The following is a 25,424-nucleotide window of genomic DNA, read 5'->3' as shown; positions in this document are numbered from 1 at the left end:
CTCTAGGGAAGGGCTTATGTTTCCACTGGTCATAGTAAGAGAGAGAGAGAGAGAGAGACAGTATTCTCTAGAGCTGTCTTATTTTATTTCACTGTTCTTTTAACTTATTGTTATATTAGTCTATCTTACCTTTTTATAGAGGTATATATGACACATACAGTAAAGTCACAGAGTACACAAATCTTACATGCTGATGGGTTTTAAGTGCATGTGTATTCACCCATATAATCATACCCTAGATCAAAATAGAATACAGTCCCAGCACCCAAAAGTGCTCCCTTGAGCCCCTTTCTAGTCAATATCTCCCACAGGCAAACACCATTCTTACTTTGGTATTGGTAGATCAGTTGTGTCTGCTCTAGAGTTTCATATGAACAGAATCATGCAGTATAGGTAGTCTTTTTGTCTGGCTGTTTTCACTTAGCATAATGCTTATGAGATTCATCCATGTTGTTGCTTGTATCAGTAGTTCCTTCCTTTTTATTGCTGTGTAGCATCTTATTGTATGGATGTATTACAGTTTGTTTATCCATTCTCCTGCTGACGGACATCTGGGTGGTTTCCAGTTCAGGGCTATTGCAAATAAAGCTGCTACAAATATTCTTGAACATGTCTTTTTGTGGCCATATGTAGAGCTGTCTTAATGTTGCCTGTGATAGCATTTGACAAAGATAGAGCTTGCAAAAAATAACCCCCTGCCAAAAATCAAACAACAACAATAACAAAACCCCCAACTTACCCCAGCAGGCTTCCCAGGAAGAATGAAGCAGTCAACTTGCATAAGACCTGTCTTGACTTCTCTCCTTTGGGGAAAGAGGGTCACATTAAGAAGGGTGGCAGGCTTGCCTGGACACAGAATTCCACTGCCAAATAGACATCATTTCTGAGAACTTCAGTGTTTATGATCCAGGTTTCCCAGTGATTAAATTACTCCTTGGGAGGTAAGTTGGGATTTTTGGTAGGGCCACTGGCTGCTTCAGGATCTGCGAGCTGTGGTTTGGGCTCCAATGCCAAGATTTCCCATTAGAAGCCCTGTAAAGCTGGGTGCAGACAACTTCTAAAGGTACCCAATTTACTTTTAGGGAGCTCAGACCTTGGTAAAATCCAGCCTGATGCCCATCCACAGGATATCAGGAAGGATTTCAGAGAGTGAAGAAAGAGAAACAAACAGGCCTGCACCTGCACACTGGTGGGCTTTGGTCTTTTGGGTGTCTGCAGCAGCTGGCTCTTTGATCCATTATCTCTATAGTGGAAGCTATCTTGGCTGACCCATCTCCACCCATCTGTGTGCTTACTTCAAACCCCTGCAGTTCTCTGCTCCAAGACTTCAGTACTGGCCCTGGAAGCATGCTTAGTCCAGGCACAGGGCAAGCAAGAGGCTCTGGAACATATGCCACCAGGAGGAGCCCTCAACCGATGATGCAATGGAACTGGAAGACAGATGCCCCTGCTTTCTCTCCCTCAGTCAGGAGAAACCTGAGGTTAACTCCCAGTGGGACTGAGCCCCAGTTGCTCATAGCAGTCAGCTGCTTATGAACGCATCCTGAATTGTTTGCCTTTCTTTCCTTTCTCACTTCTCTACTGCTCCATAGGTGCTGCCTGAGGTCCCCTTCTACATACACTATATGCACTCAGATCTTGGTCACAGGGTCTGCCTTTGGGAGAATCCAAATTTAACCATGCTCTTCCCCAAGGAAAAATGCTTTCTGGCACATATATTAATTTTGCCTGAGGATTTTGCAAATTCCATGACACCGTCTGCATCACCTGGTCTAGGGTTCAGCAAGGCCATCATCAGATATCTTTGCTGTGGAGAAGCTTGTGATTAGGGGCTGACTCAGGGGAGGACCATAATAAATACAGATGGCCCCCAACTTACGATAGTTCAACTTATAATTTTTTTCACCTTTACAATGGTGCAAAAGTCATACTCATTCAGTAGAAATTGTACTTTGAGGCTGGACACGGTGGCTCATGCCTGTAATCCCAGCACTCTGGGAGGCCGAGGCGGGCGGATCATGAGGTCAGGAAATTGAGACCATCCTGGCTAACATGGTGAAACCCTATCTCTACTAAAAAAACAAAAATAAATTAGCCTGGCATGGTGGGGGCGCCTGTAGTCCCAGCTACTCAGGAGGTTGAGGCAGGAGAACGGCGTGAACCCGGGAGGTAGAGCTTGCAGTGAGCTGAGACCACGCCACTGCACTCCAGCCTGGGCAACAGAGCGAGACTCCATCTCAAAAAAAAAAAAAAAAAAAGAAAAGAAGAAATTGTACTTCGAATACCTGTACAGCCATTCTGTTTTTCACTTTTAGTACAGTATTCAATAAATTACTGAGATAGACAACACTGTATTACAAAATATGCTTGCTGTTAGATTTTTTTACCCAACAATAGGATAATATAAGTGTTCTGAGCTTACATTAAAGTTGACTAGGCTAAGCTATGATTTTGGTAGGTTAGGTGTATGAAATGCATTTTTGACTACAGTATTTTCAACTTATGACAGGACATAACCCTATCGTAAGTCAAGGAGCATCTGTAGTACTTAATTTTCAAGCTACAATGAAGGCAGACAGCTTGGTCCCATTGCTCCCTGTCCTTGTCACTCCCGATGCTGTCTGTGCATGATAGACATGTAACTCCAAAAACATGTGAGGAAATAGAATCATTTAAGACATGGGGATTGCAGGGGTGGGAGTTGAGGGGTGGGCATTGTTACTTAAGGGAATTCTCAACTGCTCTGTATCTCTGAGGAAAATGGCTTATCATAAAATACAGTGTGAAAAGGAAAAGACAAAAATTGTATCTCTGCCATGATAGGTTGTTTCCTGTAACAAACAAAACAATAAAGTCAAATAGTTTTGATTTGTTGGTGGCATAAGACTCCTGAATGAATTTTTCCATTTTTTTTCTAAATTTTTCTAAATTTTTCTAAATTTTCCAAAATTCAGTTGTAATGTAAGCATGAATATTTTAAAAATAATTCCAAGATGAATCTTTTTAGGTAGAAAAATCATACTGCACAAAGCAGTTTGTCCAGTTTCTTTTTCATCTTTTCTTGGAGGGGTATTTTTCCACATAAGAAAGGGAACAGAGGAAGGAGATGAGACTTAGGGCAGTGGGATATAATTAGCTATAACATTTGATGATTTGAGTTTGAGTTTGTGGTTCTGGGAGGATAAACACATGGACCTATCTCAGTGGGGCTGGGGTGACCTGGAGGCCTACAGCATTTAAAGAGGGCAAGACATCAAATTGCAGATACAGATCTTGGTTCAGCTGTGTGTAGGGCACAGCTGGAAAAGGAAGGGCCGGGGAGTGGGGAATATGAAGGCACAGATAAACTTGGGCTATCCAAGAGTTGGGGATGGTAGAGGGAGGATTGTGGTTTTGGTTTTGAAGGACTCCCTTTGGCCTGATGCCCCTCATTGCCTGGGGAAAATTTAGAAGCACACAAGCTGCTTAAGTTACATTCTAGTAACCTTTCCCCAGTGGCTGTGTTTGCCTGATCTGATCCCACACCATGCTACACACATTTTCTAATCGTTTTACTGTTTCATTGATTGCAGAATTAGAAGCATCCACTGTCTGGTAAAAGTAGGTCAGAGAAGTTCCTGACTTCGCTATGTTACTAATAGATTTCTGAATGGTAGCGTATGGGCGCCTTAATGTGACATTTGAGCAGAAGAACAATGGTGATCACTCACTGATGATTTTGTGCCTGAATCATTCTTTTCTCCAACATGAACACGTGTTGGGGAGATCTCTGTGATTACGGGTGCTGGTGAAAAGTAAATGAGGCACTGATATGTTCATTTGAAAGCAAATCAGTGCTTTTATCTGGGCCTGATCTCTCCAGGCCTCCCTCTTCTTGTGGCTCTCTGCCATTTGCCTTTCTCATCACAACTCTCCTCCCTGAGCCACCACCATAAAAACCTTTTCTGTAACGCCTGCCATATGAAATAGTGTTACCTATGCAACCTCTTTCCATCAACCCACCACCTTCCCCTCCTGTAAGCTACCTTGGAATCCCATCTCTCTTACCTTATCCTGTCTTCTCCTCAACCTCCTTTTTTCTCCTTTTGGTGTTTTATTCTCTTCCCATATGAACCCAGCTTAAGGATATTGTGGTCCTCACAGAACACATAGAAAATGAAACTGCATTGCCTTATAATCAGCCAGGAAGCCCTTAGGTTGTCCCTAGGAAAAAATTAAAGCCAGTCAAATTATAAAGACCTAGACACTGTCAAATTCACCACATGGGCATTGCTATTGTCAAGTAATGATTTAGATAGGCACACTGTGGGTATCTCGCTTGCTCTCTTCTTTAAAAAAACATGCGAACCATTTTTGCTTAAAATACTTCTTCCTTCTAGCTCCAGACAATGGTGATCATAATTATGTCCAACCAAAACATATTGCTTGTGTGTGTTCATGTTTAATTTGAAAAATGACAACAGTGATTTCTTTGAAGTCTCATACTCACCCAGAGCTACCCTGCCAGTGGGTGTTCTAGTATCCAGAATTTCTTAGAGGAGGAGGAAGAATAAATCACCATAAAATGATGTAATAAAATCTTTTAAAATAACAGCCAGGTAGTAAATTAACATATACACGACCTTTGAAATTATTATGTACAGGGAAGTTGAATCCAGCAAACAGCTGGTTGGGTGCCTACCTTTGACTAATAGGTGGAGAGATACAGTTGCTAGAAAGATATTTGAGAGTAAGTCCTAAATGCAGAAATCTGTCTTTTATTTAAAAAAAAAAATCAGCTTCATCATTTGACAAATTCTAATTTCATTGGGATTGACAGCATTGCCTTTGTCGAGCATACATTTAACAAATGAGATTGAACAACCACCCCACTCAGTTTTATCTAATTTAATTTGACAGCCAAAGCAGGTAGGTAGAATAATGTACTTACAGAGGAGGTAAGAATGTTTTCCCCAGGGTTAAATGACATGCCTGACATGGCTTGCTGGATCAAGCTCAAAGCAAGTATCTCCTCCATTGCTTTTGTATTTTTGTTTTGCTTTTTAAATTGAGGTATAAAGTAAGTAAAGTGAGTTCATCTTAAGTATATAAGTTAATAAATTTTTGCCTATGTGTACGTTCATATAACCACCACCCAAATCAAGACATTTCTGTCCCTGCAAAACATTCACTTCCCAATCATTATTTTTCTCTTCCTCTGGCTCATGGTAACCACTACTCTGACTTCTAACGGCAAAGATCAGTTTTGTTTGCTTTTGAACTTCAGTTTTGTTTTGTTTCTGAGACAGAGTCTCACTCTGTCACCCAGGCTGGAGTGCGGTGGCACGATCTCAGCTCACTGCAACCTTCACCTCCCGGGTTCAAGTGATTCTCCTGCCTCAGCCTCCCGAGTAGCTGGGATTACAGGCGTGTACCACCATGGCTGGCTAATTTTTGTATTTTTAGTGAAGACAGGGTTTCACCACATTGGCCAGGCTGGTCTCGAACTCCTGGTCTCAAGTGATCTGTCCGCCTCAGCCTCCCATAGTGCTGAGATTACAGGCGTGAGCCACCGTGCCCAGCCCGAAATTCATAGGAAGTGTATCAGACAGTATGTACTTCTCTGTCTGGTTTCTTTTACGCAGTGTAAATATTCAAGATTCATCCATGTTGTTGCATTGTATCAGTAATTCATTCTGTTATTGCTCTGTAATATTCCATTATATGAATACAGGACTGTTTATATATTATTGATGGACATTTGGGTTGTTTTTGGCTTTTCCCTTGCCTTCAGTTTTAACTTATGTTTTCTGGATAGTCTATAGAAGGGCATCCTAGATGTAAGCAAGAATGATGTGCCCATGGGTGAACGTGTTTCAAACTGGTGGCAAAATCCACTCACCACTGCATAAACAAGCATTCTGAATCCTGAGTGGCAAGACTGTCTTGGGTTATCTTTCCCTTAAGATTCAAGTGAGCTTCATGTTCCCTTATCACATCCCCAGCATAATTGTGGGGCAAAGAGGGACCTCAGCACCTAGCCTCCATTAATCCTAATATGGGAGAAAAGAAGGTGAGCTTTAGAAATTGACAGGCAGGGGGACCTGGGATGGGTTTGCAGGTGGCCAGGAAAGGAGAGCAGCAGTTTTTCATCTGGAGTGCACAGGTATCTGGCATCATGCCCACCTTTGGGCAGACTCGGGGACACAGCTTAAATTTGGGCATCTCTCCTGATCATTCTGACACCTGCCCATTTTCTGAATCTGGGAAATAAAGAAACCATTATTGCCTCTCGTAAGGAAACTGACCAGGCAGTGTGTCTAAGGTAGTCATTTGTCATTGGGCAGAAACTGGGCACAAAGGGATGTCACCTTAGAAGGCTGCCCCCTCCCTCCAGCTGATGGGTGAGGCGAGCAGCTGTATGTACAGGTGCGACAGGGTTGGGAACTCCTGGGAGGCGAGGGCGGGTCTGCAACCTGGATCTGGTGGTGCGGAAAAGAGATCAGTTGTTTAAACCTTCCCGCTTTGCCTGGGACTGTCCTGGTTTAAGTGCTGAAAGTGCCAGGGCCTGGAAAGCCCCTCAGTCCTGGGCAAACCAGGACAATTGGTCACCCTACAAGAGGGAGCCCTTTTCACTCTGTTATCAGTGCATGTCAGTTAACAAATATTATTAGCCTTCTATTACAGAACCATGCACCTTGCAAGGTTTGGGGGATAGGTTGGTAACGACAAGGCAGTGGTGATCTCTGCCCCTCCTTCTGGAGTACTTCGTATAGCAAGAAAGGTAGGATTTAAACAAGTGATTACAACACAGTGCAATGCTTGCTTTGATTAGAGATAATAAGGCAATGAGTACTTTAATTGGGAAAATTCTGGAAGCTCTGGAAGCAGGTGGAAAAGACAATCCACTACCAGTTCATTATTTCCTTAGCATATCCACAAAGTTCTAGGGCGGCTCAGAAAAGCCATTTGCAGCAAACTCTGATGCACTCATAACAGCTATCAACAAAGAGGGTGGAGGATGATAAGGAAATAGACAGATTTAGGTCTATTGATGTAATCCCTTTTTGCTGCTTACATTCCCAACACGTAACCACATTTCTTCTCCCACTCCAAGAGTCCTTATTGGGTGGTGCAAAACATTCAGTGTGTAGTGAACGGGAGTCCTTGGCATTGTCTGTGCCCATAAATTCAGAGTGACAAGCATGCCTTGGAAAACCTTCTTCAAGTTTTCAGATCACATAGATAAAATGGGGAGAGGGGTGAAGATGATGTTCTGGAGTTTATAATTCAGTGTGTTTGTAAACAGGGCTCCAGGGTGGAAAACTTAGTGCCAGATTTTCTGTGTGTTGTTTTACAACAGAACAGCATGTACTTGTAAGTATCTAAAACTAATGGGCATGTACTCTTGCCTAAGAGGCCCAGTTTTTTTTTTTAAGCTTTTTAATGTACTAGAAATATATGGCAGTTGTTGTAAGAGCTGAAAGGCCAGTCCAATGCAGGTTGACAGATGTCCATATATCCTTAGTATATGTAAAAAATACCCCCTGAATATTTTACTTTCTACCAGCTATCACACAGATCCAATAAAACAAAACAAATCTCCCAAAACTGAAGCCCTTATCTCCATGGAAAAGTCCAAACATTTAATCCAGTATCAGAGACATGGCAAAACAAGATGGGTCTCGAATTTTAGAGTCCCCTTCTTGCCTTCCTCAGCCCAGAGGATGCCAGTGATGTTTGTGTAAGGTATGTCCTTTTATGGATGTTTGTAGAAAAGATGAGGATGGATGGCTTTTCTAGAGGGTAGTTCTCATTGTTTTCATCATGTGTTAGAAATAGCACAGATACATTGGTTCAATTTCTTTTTCTTCTTTCTCTACCTTTATCATCATTCAATTAAAACAAAGATCCTCACAAACTATTATTTTTCTATCATATAGGAAGCAATGCCCAACTTACCTGTTCTGAGTACTGACCCTTTGGAGGTTCCCAGCTATCATGCAGCTTTTTCTAGCCTTGCTTGTGACAAGTTGAGGAGGTATAACACCCCCTCCACACACACACCCCAGATGACCTCTGAGCTTTCCTTTGCAAGGAAGCAATAATGGAGACTTATCCATGAGGGATGAAGCGCCTCTTCCCTTCACAGTTTGACTATGCCTTCCTTTGTAGCTTGTTCAGCTCAGCTTGTCCTGATTTATGATTTTTTGCCATCTGGTTTATTTCTCTTGTTTTGTATTGTTTTAAATGTGCTCCAGGCCATCTTTAACTGAGTCTTTAAAAAAATTAAAAAATATATATAGGAGTGTCATTTGAAGGTTAGGGATGAAAGAGAAGTTTAAAATGGGACTCTGATCTTCCCTGCAAAGTCCAGTAGCTAAAAATAAAGTTCCTTTTACTTTGTTGATTATGTAATAGAACACGTTCTCAGATGTGAATGCTATGGAATGTCACAGTTGTTCAGAGAATACTTGTTTGGGTTTTCCTAAATGGAGGTGCAAGAGTTCTCTCAAATAATTGAATTCATTTAGTTAGCTATTGAGGACCTACTGTGTGCAAGCCACTTTGCTAGACACTATTGTGGACCACTTTGTGATGTTGATGAGCTATATATAACCAGAGGCAGTGGTTGCCTTTCCTTTGGTCTAACCTCAGTGTTCATTCTATTACACCATATAACTCTTTCTAAAGAGAAAATGGTGTGCGAGGAAAATGGAGAGGGAGTTCTTTTGTAAAAGGAAAGGATAGAATTGGGCAAGGGCAGTGTTTGTTTGAAAAGGGGAAGGTTCTGTCTGAGTACTGGGTGCTGTCTGTGTTCTGGGAAGCCATGAAATATCAGTGACCTGGATAACTATGTTTAAACCATATTCTTATTAAAACCAGCAGTCCTGGCTTACCCAGACAAAGAAATTCTGAAAGAATTTTGGAAATATATTCACAAGAGTGGAATTCATAAATGGAACTGTACAGCCATCAGCTGCACTGTTTAGACATAAAGTTGGATGAGCAAAGGGGGAATTTTACAAGTATGGATTCAAAGCTTTTAAATGAACTTGCCTAATTGGTAGTAGTGATGTAGAGCATCTTGCTGGAAGGAAAACAAATCTCATATCTAAAAATGTTCTCTTAGATGTGAAAGCAAATGCAGCCTCAAACAATGCTTGTGAAACATCTTGGTTAAGGATTTTGGAAGAGATTTAAGGATCATGGGTTGTTGCCTGGCACTTGGTGAACTGCTCCACATAATTTAGAAGCCCTGTCAAGAGGTTCCTAAATCCAACTGACCATAGAATCACCAGGGGAGGAACTTGTACATTTCTGGACCCCATTAGATGCATGAGGTTGGGCTCTTGGGAGTCAGATGGAGAATCTTTGAGCTCAGAGGGATCCCCAGGTGATTTTGATCATTAGCCCTGTTTTGAGAACTGCTAGCCTAATCAATTTCTCTGGACAGCATCCTATCCACACCATTACAGACCTTTTTTCCCATATAGATGGCCATGAAATCACATCTCAGCACATGCCTTTGACTCTGGATTGCACATGTGTTCATTAGCTGAAGCTCAATTTTAAAATCCAATCAACTCTATGATTCCTTGAAATGACTGCAAATCAAGTCACATCCAGTGCTCCTTAGGTTTATTTTTGTTCATTATTATTCTACTGAGTGCTCAGGACATCTGACTGCTCCTGAGTTGGTGAGCTAGAGGCATAAATAGCTTTTGGATCCCTCAGGTGTCGAGATGGTTAAAAGGATAAATGGTGATAAGTGAATAAAAGGATGAACATTGGCAAGTGAATGAACAAAAATTTGATAAGGCTCTACTCTAAGCCACATGCAGTGTGAGGCCCTTGATGGCCTCCTCCACCAACCCTCCCAGTATCTTTATGGGGGTGTCTCAAACCCCGTTTTACACATGGGAAAAGTGGAGTGATAATCCCAGGCCACAGAGCTCAGGGACAGAGCCAGCAATCAAACCTGGGCCTTCTGGGTTTACCATACCACGTAGTTCCCCCACTGTCTTCCATCCTAAATCTGATCCTGAGTTTTCTTCATTTTATCATCCATAAAGAGCACTCTAAATTCTCTTGTGCTCTGCCTTGGGGTCCAGCTCATCAAGGTCCATTTACTTCTCCAGAGATCCCCGTAATCTATTTGGAGGAGTAGCACAGTTCTACTCTGATTTGGCATGTTTGAGAGGAATCAAAGGTAGGGACATTCATTTTTGAATTATACCTAGGTTTCCCTTCATCTCTAGAATGTAATTAGGCAAAAGGGCTCGAGGAATACCAAATGCCAAGCCAAGAGCATTAAGAAGCTGCCAAAGGAAGCAGGTATTAGCAACCTCTGCTATGTGCCATGAGGGCCAGGGCTGTTCTTAGCTTCTCGGCAGGAGGCAGAGGCTGTGGTTCCAGGAATCAGGAGAGAGAGGGAGGCAAGCAGGAAGGTCTTGCCTCTTCCCCACAGATTTTGTAGTGGTGCAGCTGGCATTTCTTGGTGATTCACAGATGGACCTGCCTTTGATGACCTTACCACCTTTCTTACTGATTTTCTAAAAGGTAGTCTCTGGACCAAGACCAGGGCGACCCACCCATAGCACTACTACCATTTGGGACCAGATTATTTTGTGTTGTGGGGGGCTGTCCCATGACTTGTAGAATGTTTAGCAGTATCCATGACTTCTACCCACTCAGTACCAGTAGAACCTCCCCACTTCCCATAAGTTAGGGACAATCAAAAATGTCCCTGGACATTGCCAAATGTCCTCTTGGCAACAGGGACAGAATTGTACCAAGTTTAGAATTGCTGGCCTAGAACTACAGTAGAAACATGAAGGGAAAAAGAGATCTCCTGCAGAGGTAGGGATACTGGGTTGGAAATGGACTCCCAAGCTTCAGCCTCCCCACCTTCCCTCAGCCTGCAGAGGTGACACCAAAAAGTGGTATATGAAGTATGTGAGACTTAACCCAGCGATCCCTTAAAGGGTAAGTACCCACTTGCCCCATTCACCCTTTTCCCATGCTACCATCCCACCCACCTGTTCTTGATACATGGTGCTGGTGCTGTGGCAGTAGACACTCTTGATAGCACGGGCTGGTGGTTAAGAGCATAGATTCTGGAGCCAAGGCTACAGTAAGTTCACGTTCCAGCTCTCAACTGAGTAGCAAGTTCCCTATTCTTTTCATGCCTCAGTTTCTGCATCTTTAAAGTAGTAATAATAACAGCATCTCTTTTTTAGGGGTGTTTGTGAGGCTTGAATATTTGTAAACATTTAGAAGAGTACCTGGCATGTAGTAAGCACTGTGTATAAAAGTGTATTGTAAATAAAACATAATTAGTATGGATGAAGAAGTTCTGTTAAATACAGCCACTCAACAAATGTTTATTGGTTGTTGAACAAGGCCCCACCCCTACCTTCCTGGAACTCAGAGTTTGGTTATGGGCCAACAGTAATTTGGTCGGGGTTCTGAGCCATGATTCTGTGTGGCCTGCAAGGGGATCACAGAGTTCACTCCCTCCCTCTCTGTACTAAGGGCTGCTGTAGAAGCAGAGCCCACCGCCCTGGCCATGCTCTCCTATGTAGTCTCAAAATCAAGTTCTCCATATTCCAGTGGGCAGGCCATCTGGCTTTAGCTCCCCAATGCAGTGCCTCTTACTCATGATAAGTTGAATGCTGCTTTACCCTACATCAACTGAACATTCCATGTGACAATGACTCAACTCTCTATATCTTCAGCTGTAGCCAAAATAAATGGAATCTATGTATTAGTTTGTTTTCACATTGCTATAAAGAACTACTTGAGACTGGGTAATTTATAAAGGAAAGAGATTTAATTGACTCACAGTTCCACATGGCTGGGGAGGTCTCAGGAAACTTACAATCATGGTGGAAGGCAAGGGGGAAGCAAGGCGTATCTCACATGGTGGCAGGAGAGAGAGAGCACCAGGAGGGAAGTGTCACACTTTTAAACCATCAGATCTCGTGAGAACTCACTCACTATCACGGGGGAAACCAGCCCCATGATCCAAGCACTTCCCACCAAATCCCTCCCTTGACATGTGAGGATTACAATTCTAGATGAGATTTGGGTGGGGACACAGAGCCAAACCATATCAATTCACTATTCAATATTTAGTAGCACCTCTGTAACGAATTTGAGGTATATCAGTCTTTGGACACACTAGTTGGGAACATTGTCCTCCCTCCTTTGCTCTCAGTCCGTCCCTCCCTTCCTTCCTCCCTTCAAATAAATATTCATTGAACATTGTCTATGAAACAGGTATTATTCTGGGTGGTGGGTGAGGTCTCTGCTCCCAAAGAGTTAACATTCCAGGTGAAGTAGAAGAGACAGACTATAAACAGAAAACAGGAAAAAAAGATAGCTTGCAAATGTGATAGGTGCTGAAGGAAAGACACACAGAGACTGATATGAGAGAGGAAAACTGGGATGGAGGTGACTGTTCCAGATGGTCATAGAACCTTCTCTATCGAAGAAGACTGTTTTGATTTGAGACTTAGCTGAGAAGGAACCAGCTGTGAGAAGGGTATTCCAAGCTGAGGAAATGGCCAGTACAAAGGCCCTGAGACAGGAAAGAGTTTGGTACCTTCTTGGAATGGGTTAAAGTGGGACCAGATCAGATAGGGCTTTGTAGGGCTTGGCTTTTATTTTAAAGTACAATGAGATGCCTTGGAGAGTTTTATGCAGACAATTAAAACTATTTGATTTATGTTTTAAAAGAAGGAGGGAATAGTCAACTGTGTCAAACACTGCTGAGATGAGTAAGATGAGGGCGAAGAGAATCTCTCAGTGGATCTGGCCACATGGAGGTCAGTGTGACCTCTGTGGAGAAGTAGAGAGCAGCTGTTCTCTTTGCCTTTTGGTTTTAGAACATATGGTTTCACCAAGGAATAGGCACTTGCATTTGAAGGGATCAATAATTCAATAACATTTCTTAATACTGCTTTGGTCAGTTTTCAGGGAATTACTTGGTTTTATTCTTTTTTCAGTAAGACTTAGTGTAATGGTCACAGTGATGTTTGTAGTGGTGATGTCATTCTTGGTATCTAAGACATCACTACCTGCCCACCATCAACCCCCTTGATGATTTCCCAGTATGGGAAATACCAGCCAGTCACACATGTACAGCCCCTGGAACTCTGTGACATTGATGACCCATGTTCATTGCAGAATGGCTGGCTGAGGCCAGGGGCACCTGTGACTCAGGAGAACTACCTAGGCCCTTTATAAATGGGTGAAGCAGGGCACAGAGGGTTGACCTCGGCCTTCTCAGTGCCATGTTCTCATTTTTGTACCCCGTGTGGCCTTTCACTTCCAAAGTCCATCCAGCCCTTTAACCTTGCCTGAACTTTTAAGCCCAAGAATGGTAGAAAATCCCTCAGAATAAATCCTTAAAGAGGCATTTGACAGAGCATATAGAAACTTACACTTGGTAAAAGGTGACTGTAGAAAAAATCTGTTTAGCACAAGCTTAAATATTACTGTGCTTTTTATGCGGTCTCCCGCAGCATTTTGGAACCGGGACATTTTTCCTGAGTGATCCTTTCCTTTTATTTTTTCCCCCCACTGCTTTGATTTTGTAACACAAGAATAATATTTTTTCTGGACCAAATTTCTTATAAGTGGTCTTGCCCAGGGAATGATGATTCTATTTTCTCTTAAGTACCAAGAAGTACATATACATACAAGCACATTTAATAGCTTCAGATGGGATGGTTTGACTTTCAAAGGCATATTTGCAAAATTCTGTTCCTGTTGATTCCAGCCCCTGATTCAAAGCCCCACCATTATAATGCTGTTGCAGACACAGCGGAGAAAGCCCTTCATCACCTGCACCGTAGATGCAGACTGCTCCTCCTGTCTTGAGGAGCAAGCTCTGGGTCTTGATGAATGGATTCTCTCTGATGTGTAATGCCTTCAAGATGGACTCAAAGGTAAATCCATCCCATTTCCAGAAAGGGAAGGTTCCTAACTTCCCCAAGTTAATAACCATCTGCAGTGTTGCACAAGGCTTCAAATTGCTGACACCTTTGTTCATACCAGCTGGCAAGATTGGGTCACATCATTATCCACCCAGGGGCACGTTTTGCAGTTAACTCATCCTAGGAGGGCTACTCTGCTCAAAATCAGACATTGGACATTGTCTTACTGTGATTTTTTTTAAAGGTCTAACTGACTGGCTGGCAGGACTTTCCTATCAGCTTTCTCCTACCTAGAAGAGTCTCTTTCATGCTTAGGCCACTGAATTCTGGAGTCTGCACTGAGTTCTTAACTGAAAGTCTGTGCAAATCCCAAACACTAATGAAAGAAAAAAATATGGGCCTTGTCTGAGAGTGCCCCTCTCTCGCCTCCCCATGGAAATGGGATTGCAAGAGCACCATTGCCCTAGAGTGTCCACTCTTCACTTCTGTAGCCCTTGGATCTCCCTTTAATCAGCACTGCAGGCACTTGGGAGAAAATCCAGCCAGGGCCTGCATTTCCTTGAGGTGATTCCAAAAAGTAGATTTTCTAGGTCAGTGGATATGAACGATTTTAAATTGCCCTCCAGAAAGTTTTTAACCAATTTATTTCCTTATTTGTAGACATTTTCTATGGAGCTGTATTCGTTTGTTCGTTCGTCCATTCATTCATTCATTTATCTATTCATTCATCTATTCATTCACTTATTGATTCAGCACCAAGACTGTATACCAGGCACTGTGGACCTGTAAACAAATATTAATTGATTCCTGCCCTGGGTGGGGCTTGGTGGGTTTTCTCTTTGTCTCTTTGAAGAGAATTGAGATTGTGTCTGGGCCTCCTGAAGACTGGCCAGGATAAGCTATCCATTTACGTAATGTTGAAAGGGGATCCAGACTTGGGAGGAGGGTTCCTCACCCCTGGATGCACATCAGAACCACCTGGGGAGCTCTAAACAAATCCTGAGGCCCAGGCCTGACCATGGATGATTTTTATTTCATTGGCCTTGGGTGTGGTCTGGGAATCTGGGTTGTTTGAACGAGATTCGATGGGTTCAGGGTGGTATGGCTGTAGACTTATCTGGGTCTTTCAAAGCTCCCTGATCAAGTCTCTTGTGCAGCCAGAGTTGATTGTCCCTCCACACCCTTTATCCTAGAGAGTCTAGCCTGATGAAAATCCTGCATCAGGTCCCCACCACTTCTGCTCTTGACCTTACACTTGTCACTTTAGACTTGATGACAGTTACTGTTCCACCACACATCTTGCCTACTGTGGGCCATAAGAGGCCAGCACCATGCCAGGCTTATGTTTGAATAGACTGACCATTGCCGTGGAAAACCTGCTGAGAAGAAAAATCATCCCTCTTTTCATCTTATTTATTGTCTATTTATAGTTTCAAATATAATCCTTGCCTTATTTATTTAGGATTCCACAGTGAAGGTCATTTGGCTCCCTATCTTTTGTTACAATAACAATAGCTAACCACTACTGAGTATTTACCATGTGCCAGGAACTGTTTCAAGTGTCTTGCACATGTGAACTCACCTACCCTTCTTAACAACCCTGCAGCATATACACTGTCATCACTCCCATTTTACAGATGAGGAAACTGAGGCATAGAGAGGCTAAAGGAGTTGTCAGTGTTCGCACAGCCAGTCAGTGGCTGAGTTGGGCATCTACATCTTATTTCATTTAAGTGAAGCCTCTTCTCTACAAGTCAGAAGGACTTCTCTTGGATTTATTATGCCTTTGCGTTGTATTTTCTTTCTCAAAACAGAACTTCAGGGACGAGTGAGTGTACACCTATGAGATCTATCAGTATCCTTATGCTCTCACAGTGGCAGAGTGGCTTAGGACAGAGAGCTTAGGAAGAGAATCATTCAACAGCTTGAGCCTCTTTCATTGCATCCACTGGACCAAGTTGTCTTGATCTCATGGAGACATAAGTAACTAAAAGCAGGCAGTTCTTACCTGTGCCAAGGGCAGGCAGGACCCTCTACAGTTAGCACTCTCATATCTGCATAGTTTTAGAATTGTCCTCATAAGAAAAAGGAGAGACTGAGAAAAGCCTGGGCATGATTCAAAAACAGCCTGAATTCATCTGTCTTTGAAAATACCTAGAACTTCTCCTCTGCTCATTCTTCTGGGAGAAATCAGAGGCTCTCGGAAGTCAGTAATTGTGATCTCTTGAGTCACAATTTCTGCAGTTGTATCAAAGCCTAATGTGGGGATGCAAGATGGAAACAGCACATGGGGCTATTGCCATAGACGAGGCAGAGAGTGGAGGGGCTGAAATCTCCTCCTGGAAGGAAAGGATTAGCTGCCCAAAGAAGAAAACAGATTTGAGAAATCCATTTACCCTGAAGGTTTAATAGGGAATGCAGGTCAGACTTACTCAAATGTCTTTAGTCACGCGTCTCTCTCCTGTTTTTATCTTGTACCCAGCTCAGAGTTTCAAAAGAGAGCGGGTAGGTGAACCTTTAAACCTCTGACATTAATATTTACATCCACAATATTAGGAATAAGAATTCTTGTCATCTATTGAACTGAAGGGATGGTATTAAAATAAATGTAAAATTATTAATCATGTATTTTTCAGTTATTAAGACAAACTCTTGCTTGTGCTTATATGATCATAACACCCAACTCGGACTCTAAGAATGTCACTAACATGTGTTTGGTTTTTCTCTTAAGAATTAATATTGCCTATGATAAGAAAATAATTTGGAAATATTCACATGGATTTTGACATGGCCCTAAGGAATTAGCCATTAAAGAATTTCAGAATCCTAATTAGTCTCCAAATAATCTCTTGCATGGTAAAGAACTTCTGCTTGGAAGAACACTATTTCAATATACGGTTTGTCACTTCATTACCTGAAAGCTGCTTGGAGGCATTTTGTGGATTGAAAATCATTTGAGGGCCCAGAGGGTCAACACAAAGATGCACAGAGCCTTGAATTCTAACCATAACCCTGCCCCTACCTAGATGCGTGGCCTAGGCCAAGTCACCTTTCCTGAGCCTTTGTTTCCCCAGCTACAAAATGAGTTGTACTAAATAGTCTTTGTAAAATGGAAATTAGAAAGCCATATGTCATCTATCCCCTGCCTTTCTTTCCTGCCACACTGAAATTTGTTAGCTCCTCTCCTTCTTCTCCCCTTCTCCCACCTCTCTGTCTCTCTCGCTGTCTCTCTCTCTCTCTTACACACACACACACGCACGCACACACATGTCTCCTTAGAGTCCTGGAATGCCATTATGCCATGATGCCATGGTGTCTCCCTTTCCTTTTTCAGATCTTTGCTCAAAAAGAGGCCTTCCCTGATCACCCTCTCCAAAGCAGGCCTTTCCCCACACCCTGCTCCCTGTCACTCTCAATCCGCTTGCTGATTGACTGTCTTCTTAGTGCCTAGCACCATCAGAAAGTATAAGAAGACAACATGGTGCTGGCACAGGGGTGGACAAAGGGACTGATGAAATAGACTGGAAAGTGCAGCGACAGACCCACATGTTGTTGAGTCGGGGGGACAGTTCACACGTTTATTTTATTATTTTAAATTGGATAATACTAAAAAGAAACAATTTTTAGAATAAAACCAAAAAAGTGGACCATGCATGGAACATTGTCATGATCCAAGGATAATGATTATGCAAATTTTGTACACTTCAGATCCAAAAATTAAAAAGCTACTTGGGAGGCTAAGGTGGGAGGATTTCTTGAGCCTAGGAGTTGGAGGATACAGTGAGTTATGATTGCACCACTGCACTCCAGCCTGGGTGACAGAGTAAGACCCTGTCTCTAAATGTCTCTCTCTTTTTTTTTTTTTTTTTTTTTTACAAAAGAATGCTGATTTGGCTGGAGAGGATTCCTTCTCCAGCTGAGAGGTTGGCATTGACAATCCGGAAAGACCCTTGGAGCCCAAATACGATCCTGTGTTCAGCATTCACTAGGCTTCAGGCAGTTTCTACTTTGCCAGTAGTAGGTGTCATTTTCCCCATTTTGCAGGCAAGGAAACTGCAGCTCAGAGAGGCCGAGTCACTTTCCCAAGGCCACACAGTTCTTAAGAGGTCAGAACAGGGCCGGGCGCGCTGGCTCAAGCCTGTAATCCCAGCACTTTGGGAGGCCGAGGCGGGTGGATCACGAGGTCAGGAGATCGAGACCATCCTGGCTAACATGGTGAAACCCCGTCTCTACTAAAAATACAAAAAACTAGCCGGGCGTGGTGGCGGGCGCCTGTAGTCCCAGCTACTCGGAGGCTGAGGCGGGAGAATGGCGTGAACCCGGGAGGAGTGAGCCGAGATCGCGCCACTGCACTCCAGCCTGGGTGACACAGCCAGACTCCGTCTCAAAAAAAAAAAAAAAAAGAGGTCAGAACCAGGGTATGTGTGCAGGCTTGACTCACAAGCTCATTCCTGTGCCATAGAACACAAGCTTCCACTGGCTATTTGAAGGTATATGGGTGTGACTTTGGCCAGCCTCTTACTAGGGAAATAGAATATTCCTCTCCAGCATGCAAAATAGGAGGCCTTTGCCTTTAAGGAACTTCTGACTTTCCACTCCAGTCGGCGCTTTTATGGGTGCCGCATCCCAGAGACCCACAGAGGAGGTCTCAGTAGCAGCACTTTGAAGTCTCTCCCACAGGGCCCCCTCAGTTGAGCACAATTGTTGTCCAAAGACCAACACATTTTGGCTCTTGCTTGCCTTAATACTCCTTCTCCGTTCCCAAATACAAAAACATTGGCATTTCTTGGAAAGTGGTTTTGGCTCAAAGCCTGCTGTCTATCCCACACTCTCAAGCCAGCTTCCTCAGGGCCCCTGTTGCTTTATTTCATTGAGTGTTTGTGTTTGGGGGCTGACATTGCAGCCTCCTTTGTAAGGGGCCTCCTGGCAGGTGCCCAGGGAAGTGTCCTCGCCCATTGGCTAACCAACAGTCTTCACTCCAGTTCCCTTCTCCACACTGGGCTCAGGAGTGGTGAAAACCCACAATACACACATGCAGAACCACTGAGGGTTTTTCTCCTTTCTGTGGTTATTCAATAGTATTTTTAATGTCTCTTTTCTTGAATCAAGGGATAATTAACCTAAATTCATAAGTGGTCAGATGGATACATTTTGACAATTGTACGCACCTTTGTAACCACCTAAAAGAGGCTATAAAACAGTCCTGTCACCCCAGAAAGGCCCTTCAGGCTCCTTTCCAATTCATTCCCTCTCCTCCCTCCCTGGAGCAACCACTTTCTGATTTCTAGCATTGTAAGTATTTTTGCCTGTTTTTCGACTTCGTGTCAATGAAATCTTACAGCATGTTCCCTTTTGTATCTGGCTTCCTTCCCTCAGCATGGTGGTTTTGAGATGCAATTGTGCCATTACCTGTAGCAGCAGTGCATTGCTTTCTATCGCTGAGTAGTATTCCACGGTTTGGGTATGGCATTTACCTGTTGACCAACATTTAGGTTGCTTCCAGTTTGTGGTTCTCATGAATAGGACTGCAATGAACATCTGAGTACAAGTCTTTTATGAATATAGGTTTTCATTTCTTTTGGGAGAATACCCAGGAGTGGAATGGCTGACAACAGGGTGGGTGGTTACTGAACCTTTCTAGAAGGTGCAAGACAGTTCTCCAAAGTGGTGGTGCCATTGACCAGTGGTGGACAGTTGTTTCACTTGCACCATAGCCTCACCAACTTTTGGTGTTTCTAGTCTTTTAAAATTTTAGCTATTGTAATGGATGAGATATGGTTGCTTAGTTGTTTTTTTTAGGACATTTTAAAGAGTGTTCCAGCATGTCAGTCAATGCCAGCTCAGATACTGAAAAGGTCCCGTAGGAGGGAAACCAGGTGTTAAATTTTTACAGACAGGAGGTTTCTACTAATCATCCCTGTCCCTAAAGCAGAGTCTTTCCAGCCCTGAGGGCTGTCTGTGGGCTGCCTCAGGGCGAGCTCAAGGCCAAAGCCCTAGAGCGGGGAACTAGGGAAGGGGAAGGAGGCCAGCAAGAGAGTCAGAGTGGAGAAGAGGAGGGCCCCTGTGCAGGGAACACTGAATCACACTGTGACAGCCACAGGGCAAGTCTCAGGGCAAATGGTGTAGCATGCCACACAGATACTGATCATCTAACATGTTAGCAGCCGGCAGGCACAGAACAGCTCATGAGCCTGCTCAGGGAGTCCCAGCCGGCTTGTGCTCTCAGCTGCTCCGACCATTCAAGGCAGATATGACAACATTTCCAAGGCAGAATTTTGTTACCGTCTATTTGGCATAGGCAACTGGAAATCCTCCAAAATCCAATTGCCAGGCATGGAACCAGTTAGGTGGCAAGCATTGGAACCACTGGGAGCCATCCCTGGGACTGCCAGCTATGGGCTTTCCTGGATTCTCCAACCCTGTCCTCACAAGGGTGGAGCCTGCCTCTAAAATATTTCAGCTAATCCATATATCTTGAAATTATTATGAATTTTACCCTTTTTAAAAATATCCATCATGCTAAAGAGCAAGCCATCAATTTCACCACTTAAAAAACAACAACAACACACATTTCTAGCATTCCTGGTGCTCTTTAACCAAGCCTTGAGTATTGATGGAGATGAAGAGATAACGAACTCCAGTAGCAGCCTCAGGATGGGAGCTTCCAGATTAGAACTTGAGCTTCCCCTCCGTGGGGTGTGCACTTGTTAGCAGAATGGTGGCTAACTGGGTTAGGGCTTCACCTAAGTCAGACAGAAAATGTCCCACTATAGGTGCTGGTGTATTTTAAGTTACAGGCACCATAGCCCTGAGTCATGTATCTCTGGAGCCAGAGAGCTTAAGCCTAGGGAGAATTTTATCAACCTTGGTTTAGGGGGTGGGAGGCTGGGTTCAAGTCAGCTGTGACATTTATTGCAGGGCTTGAGGTGGGTCTGGGGTTCTAGATCTATAAAATAGGGGCAATCTCTGCTTACTTCCTCAGGTGGTTGTGAAGGTTACAGAAGATACTTGGATTGGCCCTTCGCACACAAGAGCCCCCATGGTGTCAGTTTGGTCACTCCAATATGGCAAGGACCCAGTGTCTTTAGAACCAGCATTTTGGGAGAAGAACCCAATAAGAGGGCAATAATGTTGGACACAGGCAAGGGCTTGCTAGGGGTGGAACATCAGCAGTCCGTGGAGGAGGAGGATGCTTTTGAATGGGCAGCCTTTGCCTAGAAAATAAATTATATAGGGCACCAAGGGAGAAAGCTGGCCCTAGATCCTTAAGCCATAGATGCTAACTCCCCTAAAGGACTATCTACAGGGACCTTTCCTATAGAGAAGCCAGTGTGGAGAGAGGGCAGAAATCCAGGCCTCCCTGCTCTGCAAACCAGCAAACCATCAAAGGGTACAAGGAGAGAAGGGGGTTGCAGTCCTAGCAGATTCCTCTGGCAAGAAGCCAGGTGTGCCAACTTCCCAGGTATGTTTGCCTGTGTTGTGCCAGGGACCTGCTGCTTCTCCCTCCCACAGCCCCCACCTTCTCACATGGGTGAGGGCCACCTGAGCAGCTGTGGGGCTCCAGGGAATGAAGCTGCTGAAAACTCTGCCTTTTCCTGCTCCCTGGAGGCAGCTCCCTTATCCCTGCCAGCTCTGTGAATGCCAATGAAACAGACTCTTTCAGTGGATATTTATGCAGTTACAGAGCACAGGATGGTCCTGACCCGATGTAAATACACTATTCAAGTCAGGAAGAGCAGCCAAGGGTGCTCGGTGAATTTACTGCAGAAAAGCTAGCACGTGGAAGCTTGGAATTGGGCTCTGAGTACTTGGGCTACTTCTAAGGTTCTGGTTTGAAAGTCACTGATATGAAAGCCAGTGGGTTATGGGGTGCTCTGAGCTTGGTGGAAGTAATAGAGTAGGAGCTCCCAACAGGCAGAGACAAGCCTGCCTGCCCCCAGCACTGTGCACAGGGTGGGTCCCAGGAAGCTCTGCGTTACTTAAGATAATGCTAGCTTTGCTTACCGACACATTGAAAGAGTACTATGGCTCAAACACAATAGAAGTCAATTTCTTACTCACTTAAAGCCCCAAATGGATTATCCTGATGGCAGGTAGCCCTTTCCCCTCCAAGCCATGATTCAGGCATGCAGGCCCTTCCATCTTGTGGCTCCACTATCTTCAACAGGGGGCTTCTAAAAGGTCCTTTTGCATCAAGCTGAGGGGAAGGGGAAAAGGGTTGGAGCATCACATATGGAAGGAAGCTTTGTAGGAGGCAGGCCTGGAAGTGGTGCCCCTCACTTTCAACTCATGTTCCCTTTGCTAGAACTCAGGTACATGGCCACATCCAACTGCAAGGGAGGCTGGGAAATGTAGTCCAGGAAGAAGAGGAGGTGGGTTTGGTGAACAGCCACAGATGAAATATTTCTGGGAAGCATGCGAATGAACCCCTACCTGGGATGCAAGCTGGACCAGAGGTATGGGAAGTGAGAATTGAGCTCCAAAAACAAAAGGGAGCACCTATTTCAAGCTGTGTCCTTCATGGGCCAATAGTCACTAGCTGCAGTGTTAGTGGTGGAGAGGGAAGTCCAAGCAGGGCTGGGCCAAGACAGCAAAGCTAGGCAGACCTGCCTGAGGTGCAGATGTAGGCTGAGAAATCCTAGGTTCTGGTCAGAGACCGAAGACATCTCCACTTCTTCCTTCCTGCCTTTCTCTACTCTCACCTGCTCTCTGCACACTACCAGGAATCTTTGCTCTCTCTCTCCCCCCCACCTCTCCCAGAAGTGCCTTCCCTGCAGTGAATGTTGTGCATGTTCTGGAAAGCTCTGACCCTCCCTCCCATCAAAACAACCATTCGCTGGGGATTCACAGCTCAGTTCCTGGGAGTGGGGAGTTGGCGGGGTGGAAAGCAACAATCCAACAAACCCAGTCACACCAAGGTGGTACCAGTCTGCTGGGAATGCTGAGAAACTGAGATGAGAAAATAAATGTGAAATACCTAGTGGGATGCATGGTAAATGCTTATTAAATGGTTTATTATTATCAACTTGTCACTGTGTGTGTGAGAGGGAGTAAGTAGGGGAGGGTGGGAAGAAAGAAAGAAAGAAAGAAAGAAAGAAAGAGAAAGAAAGAAAGAGAGAGAGAGAGAAAGAAAGAGAGAAAGGGAAAGAAAGGAGGGAAGGAAGGAAGGAAGGAAGGAAGGAAGGAAGGAAGGAAGGAAGGAAGGAAGGGAAAGAGAGAAAGAAAGAGAAAGAGAGAAAGAGAAAGAAAGAAAAGAGGAGGAGGAGCTAGCAAAGCCCTGCAAATTAAACCGTTTTATCTTTTCCTCCCAACCTAATGGTTTCACTAGTGAATTGATGGCTTCCTGCTCGTCAGAGCCTGAGAGAACATCAAGATTGTGTCGGTTGAGTTGTCAGTCCTTTGGGGCACAAGGTTAATTGATGGGTGATTCTGAACACTGTTTAAAAGAGCTACTAGGTTGGTGCAAAAGTAATTGCGGTTTTTACCATTGAAAGGCATGGCAAAAATCGCAATTACTTTTGCACCAACCTAATAGATAACCCCTAGAATGTTTGAAGCACTCTTGACTCTCCCCTAAGCCCTCACCAGCCCTGGACTTCAGGCACCTAACCTACCAGCCTGTCCCAGACATACCTGTCCTCTTCTGCCTTTCCTTCTGTCCTGCACTTTTGGAAAACCCTCCTACATTCCAGCATCTCCTGTGCCAAAATCCTACTCATGTGGCAAGGTCCAGTTCACAGGTCACCTGCAACAATAAAGATTTGATGACTGGAATTCAGATGGAAAATACCTGAGGTGGAACAGGTGAGGAGGGAGAATCCTGATTTGAGGATCCTCCTTGACTATTAGAGGGACAACAGGTGGCTTCACTCCTGCTTGGCCACTGTGTGTGTGTGTGTGTGTGTGTGTGTGCGCGCGCACGCGCGTGCACGTGCGCACATGCATGCATGCAAACGCATGCATTCTAGAACTCTTCCCCCAAATAAAATAGGAAATAATACCTATAATCGTTATTGCTAACTAGCCAGATGTTGTACAGCTGATCTTTTTCCTCCCCCCACCCCAACTTTGTGTTGTTTATACTATATTAGCTCCAACCATGATACTTGCTTTAGGATACATATAGTGAATTTTTAAGGACTTCAAAAGCCTCACCAACCCTAAGATTCTGCGGAGGATGTTGTTCTGCTCTTGCACCTCTAGGCAGAAGGGTGCTTTTGACAAAACAGAATTCCAGAAAGAAGCTTCCCTGTCTGAAAGATGAGTACTCTCCACCCTCTCCTTCCTGCATTGTCTCTACTTCTCGGGTCGAGGTTATTGTTATTATTATTAGGCAGCATGCAGCTGATGAAGTGAAGTAGTGTTTGTTTATTTATTGATTTTTGGTCCCCAAGTTGGAACACAAGATCACCAGAAAAAAAACTCCCTCTGTGACTCATCCCAGGAACATCTTGCTTTCCAGCCAGCACAAATATGATTCAAAGAACTTTCTGGAGGGCCCCAGTTATATTTTAGCAAAGGAACACATTAGCTATGCTGACCATCTCTTGAACATTTTGCTTTTGGAAAGATAGTCATCTCTGGCCCCCTTGTGTGTCTTGTTTTTTTATAAGATCTTGAGTCACACCCCTTTCCAGCTGATTCCCCTGTGGTGTGAACATTGTTATTATAAAGGAGTGTCTTCTTCACAGGGGTTACAGAAGGTGTCACCAACTGGGGAAACATTTGGTCATGGTGGCCTAAATTAATGACATTTAGATATTCACATAAGCATTGAGACTTTCCAGGCCATGGCTGGTGTAGCAGACATTTGTCGGTGTCCTGCCATTTCCCGCTCAGAATGGCCTCTTGTACACCAAATGCTACTTACTGCAAACATCCATGACGCTCCCTAAAGGTGTGAATTTTTGGTTTTTGGTTTTTGTCTCAGGAGCGCACTAGATCTGCATGCTGGGCTAGCTGGAAGTGCTAAGGAATGACTGTATCCTCCAGGAGCAGCCCTTGGCCAGTGATGGATGGGGGCGGGTGAATAAACACCCCAATTTCCTAGCCTCTCAGTTGGGGTGACTCTGAGGTCTCCCCAGTGGAATTGAGCTTCAGTTGCCCACAGTGGTAACTTGTTTGATAAATTGGCTTCCTTGCTTTCCTTGTCTCACCACTTCACTCCTCTACTGGTGTTGTCTGGGATCTTCTCCCAAATAAATTATTTTCAGTTAATCCTTGCCTTAGTGTCTGTTTGTGGGGAAACCCAAGCTAAGACAACTAGCTAGTTGGGTTCACCAAAACCCAACAGCCTCCTTTCTTCACTCCCCTCGCCCTGTTCATCGCCATCATTGGTAATGGTTCAAAGAACATGATTGATGATGATCATGAAGTTGCCATTGTGGCTGTAGCACTGCAATAGCGTGTTGTGTATGGGCGGAGAGCCCTAACTTCTGCCTGGAAACCTGGTAAGACAGAAACCAGCATTTAAGGAGGTAGCCAGTTCAGTAACAGGGC

At 44.1% G+C, this 25,424-nt stretch overlaps 1 protein-coding gene across 10 annotated transcripts in view; it reads left to right on the top strand.

The window, feature by feature from the left end:
• Window positions 1-25,424, top strand: part of RAI2 (retinoic acid induced 2) — a 62,501-nt gene that overhangs the window by 22,994 nt on the left and 14,083 nt on the right. For 2 of the 10 annotated variants that reach the window (XM_025372473.1, XM_025372471.1), the window contains exon 2: window positions 748-941. The exons of 4 other annotated variants lie outside the window; for them this stretch is intronic. The gene's annotated coding sequence lies outside the window, so the exon portion shown is untranslated. Of the gene's footprint in view, window positions 1-744; window positions 942-9,476; window positions 9,620-25,424 lie in introns of all 10 variants that reach the window. 4 more of the 10 variants (XM_025372474.1, XM_025372477.1, XM_025372476.1 and 1 more) reach the window with 3 other exon arrangements.

This window comes from Theropithecus gelada, chromosome X, assembly GCF_003255815.1.
Source record: "Theropithecus gelada isolate Dixy chromosome X, Tgel_1.0, whole genome shotgun sequence".
NCBI lineage: Eukaryota > Metazoa > Chordata > Mammalia > Primates > Cercopithecidae > Theropithecus > Theropithecus gelada.
Note: the sequence above shows the minus strand (reverse complement) of the source record. Positions and strands in the feature narration are given on the sequence as shown.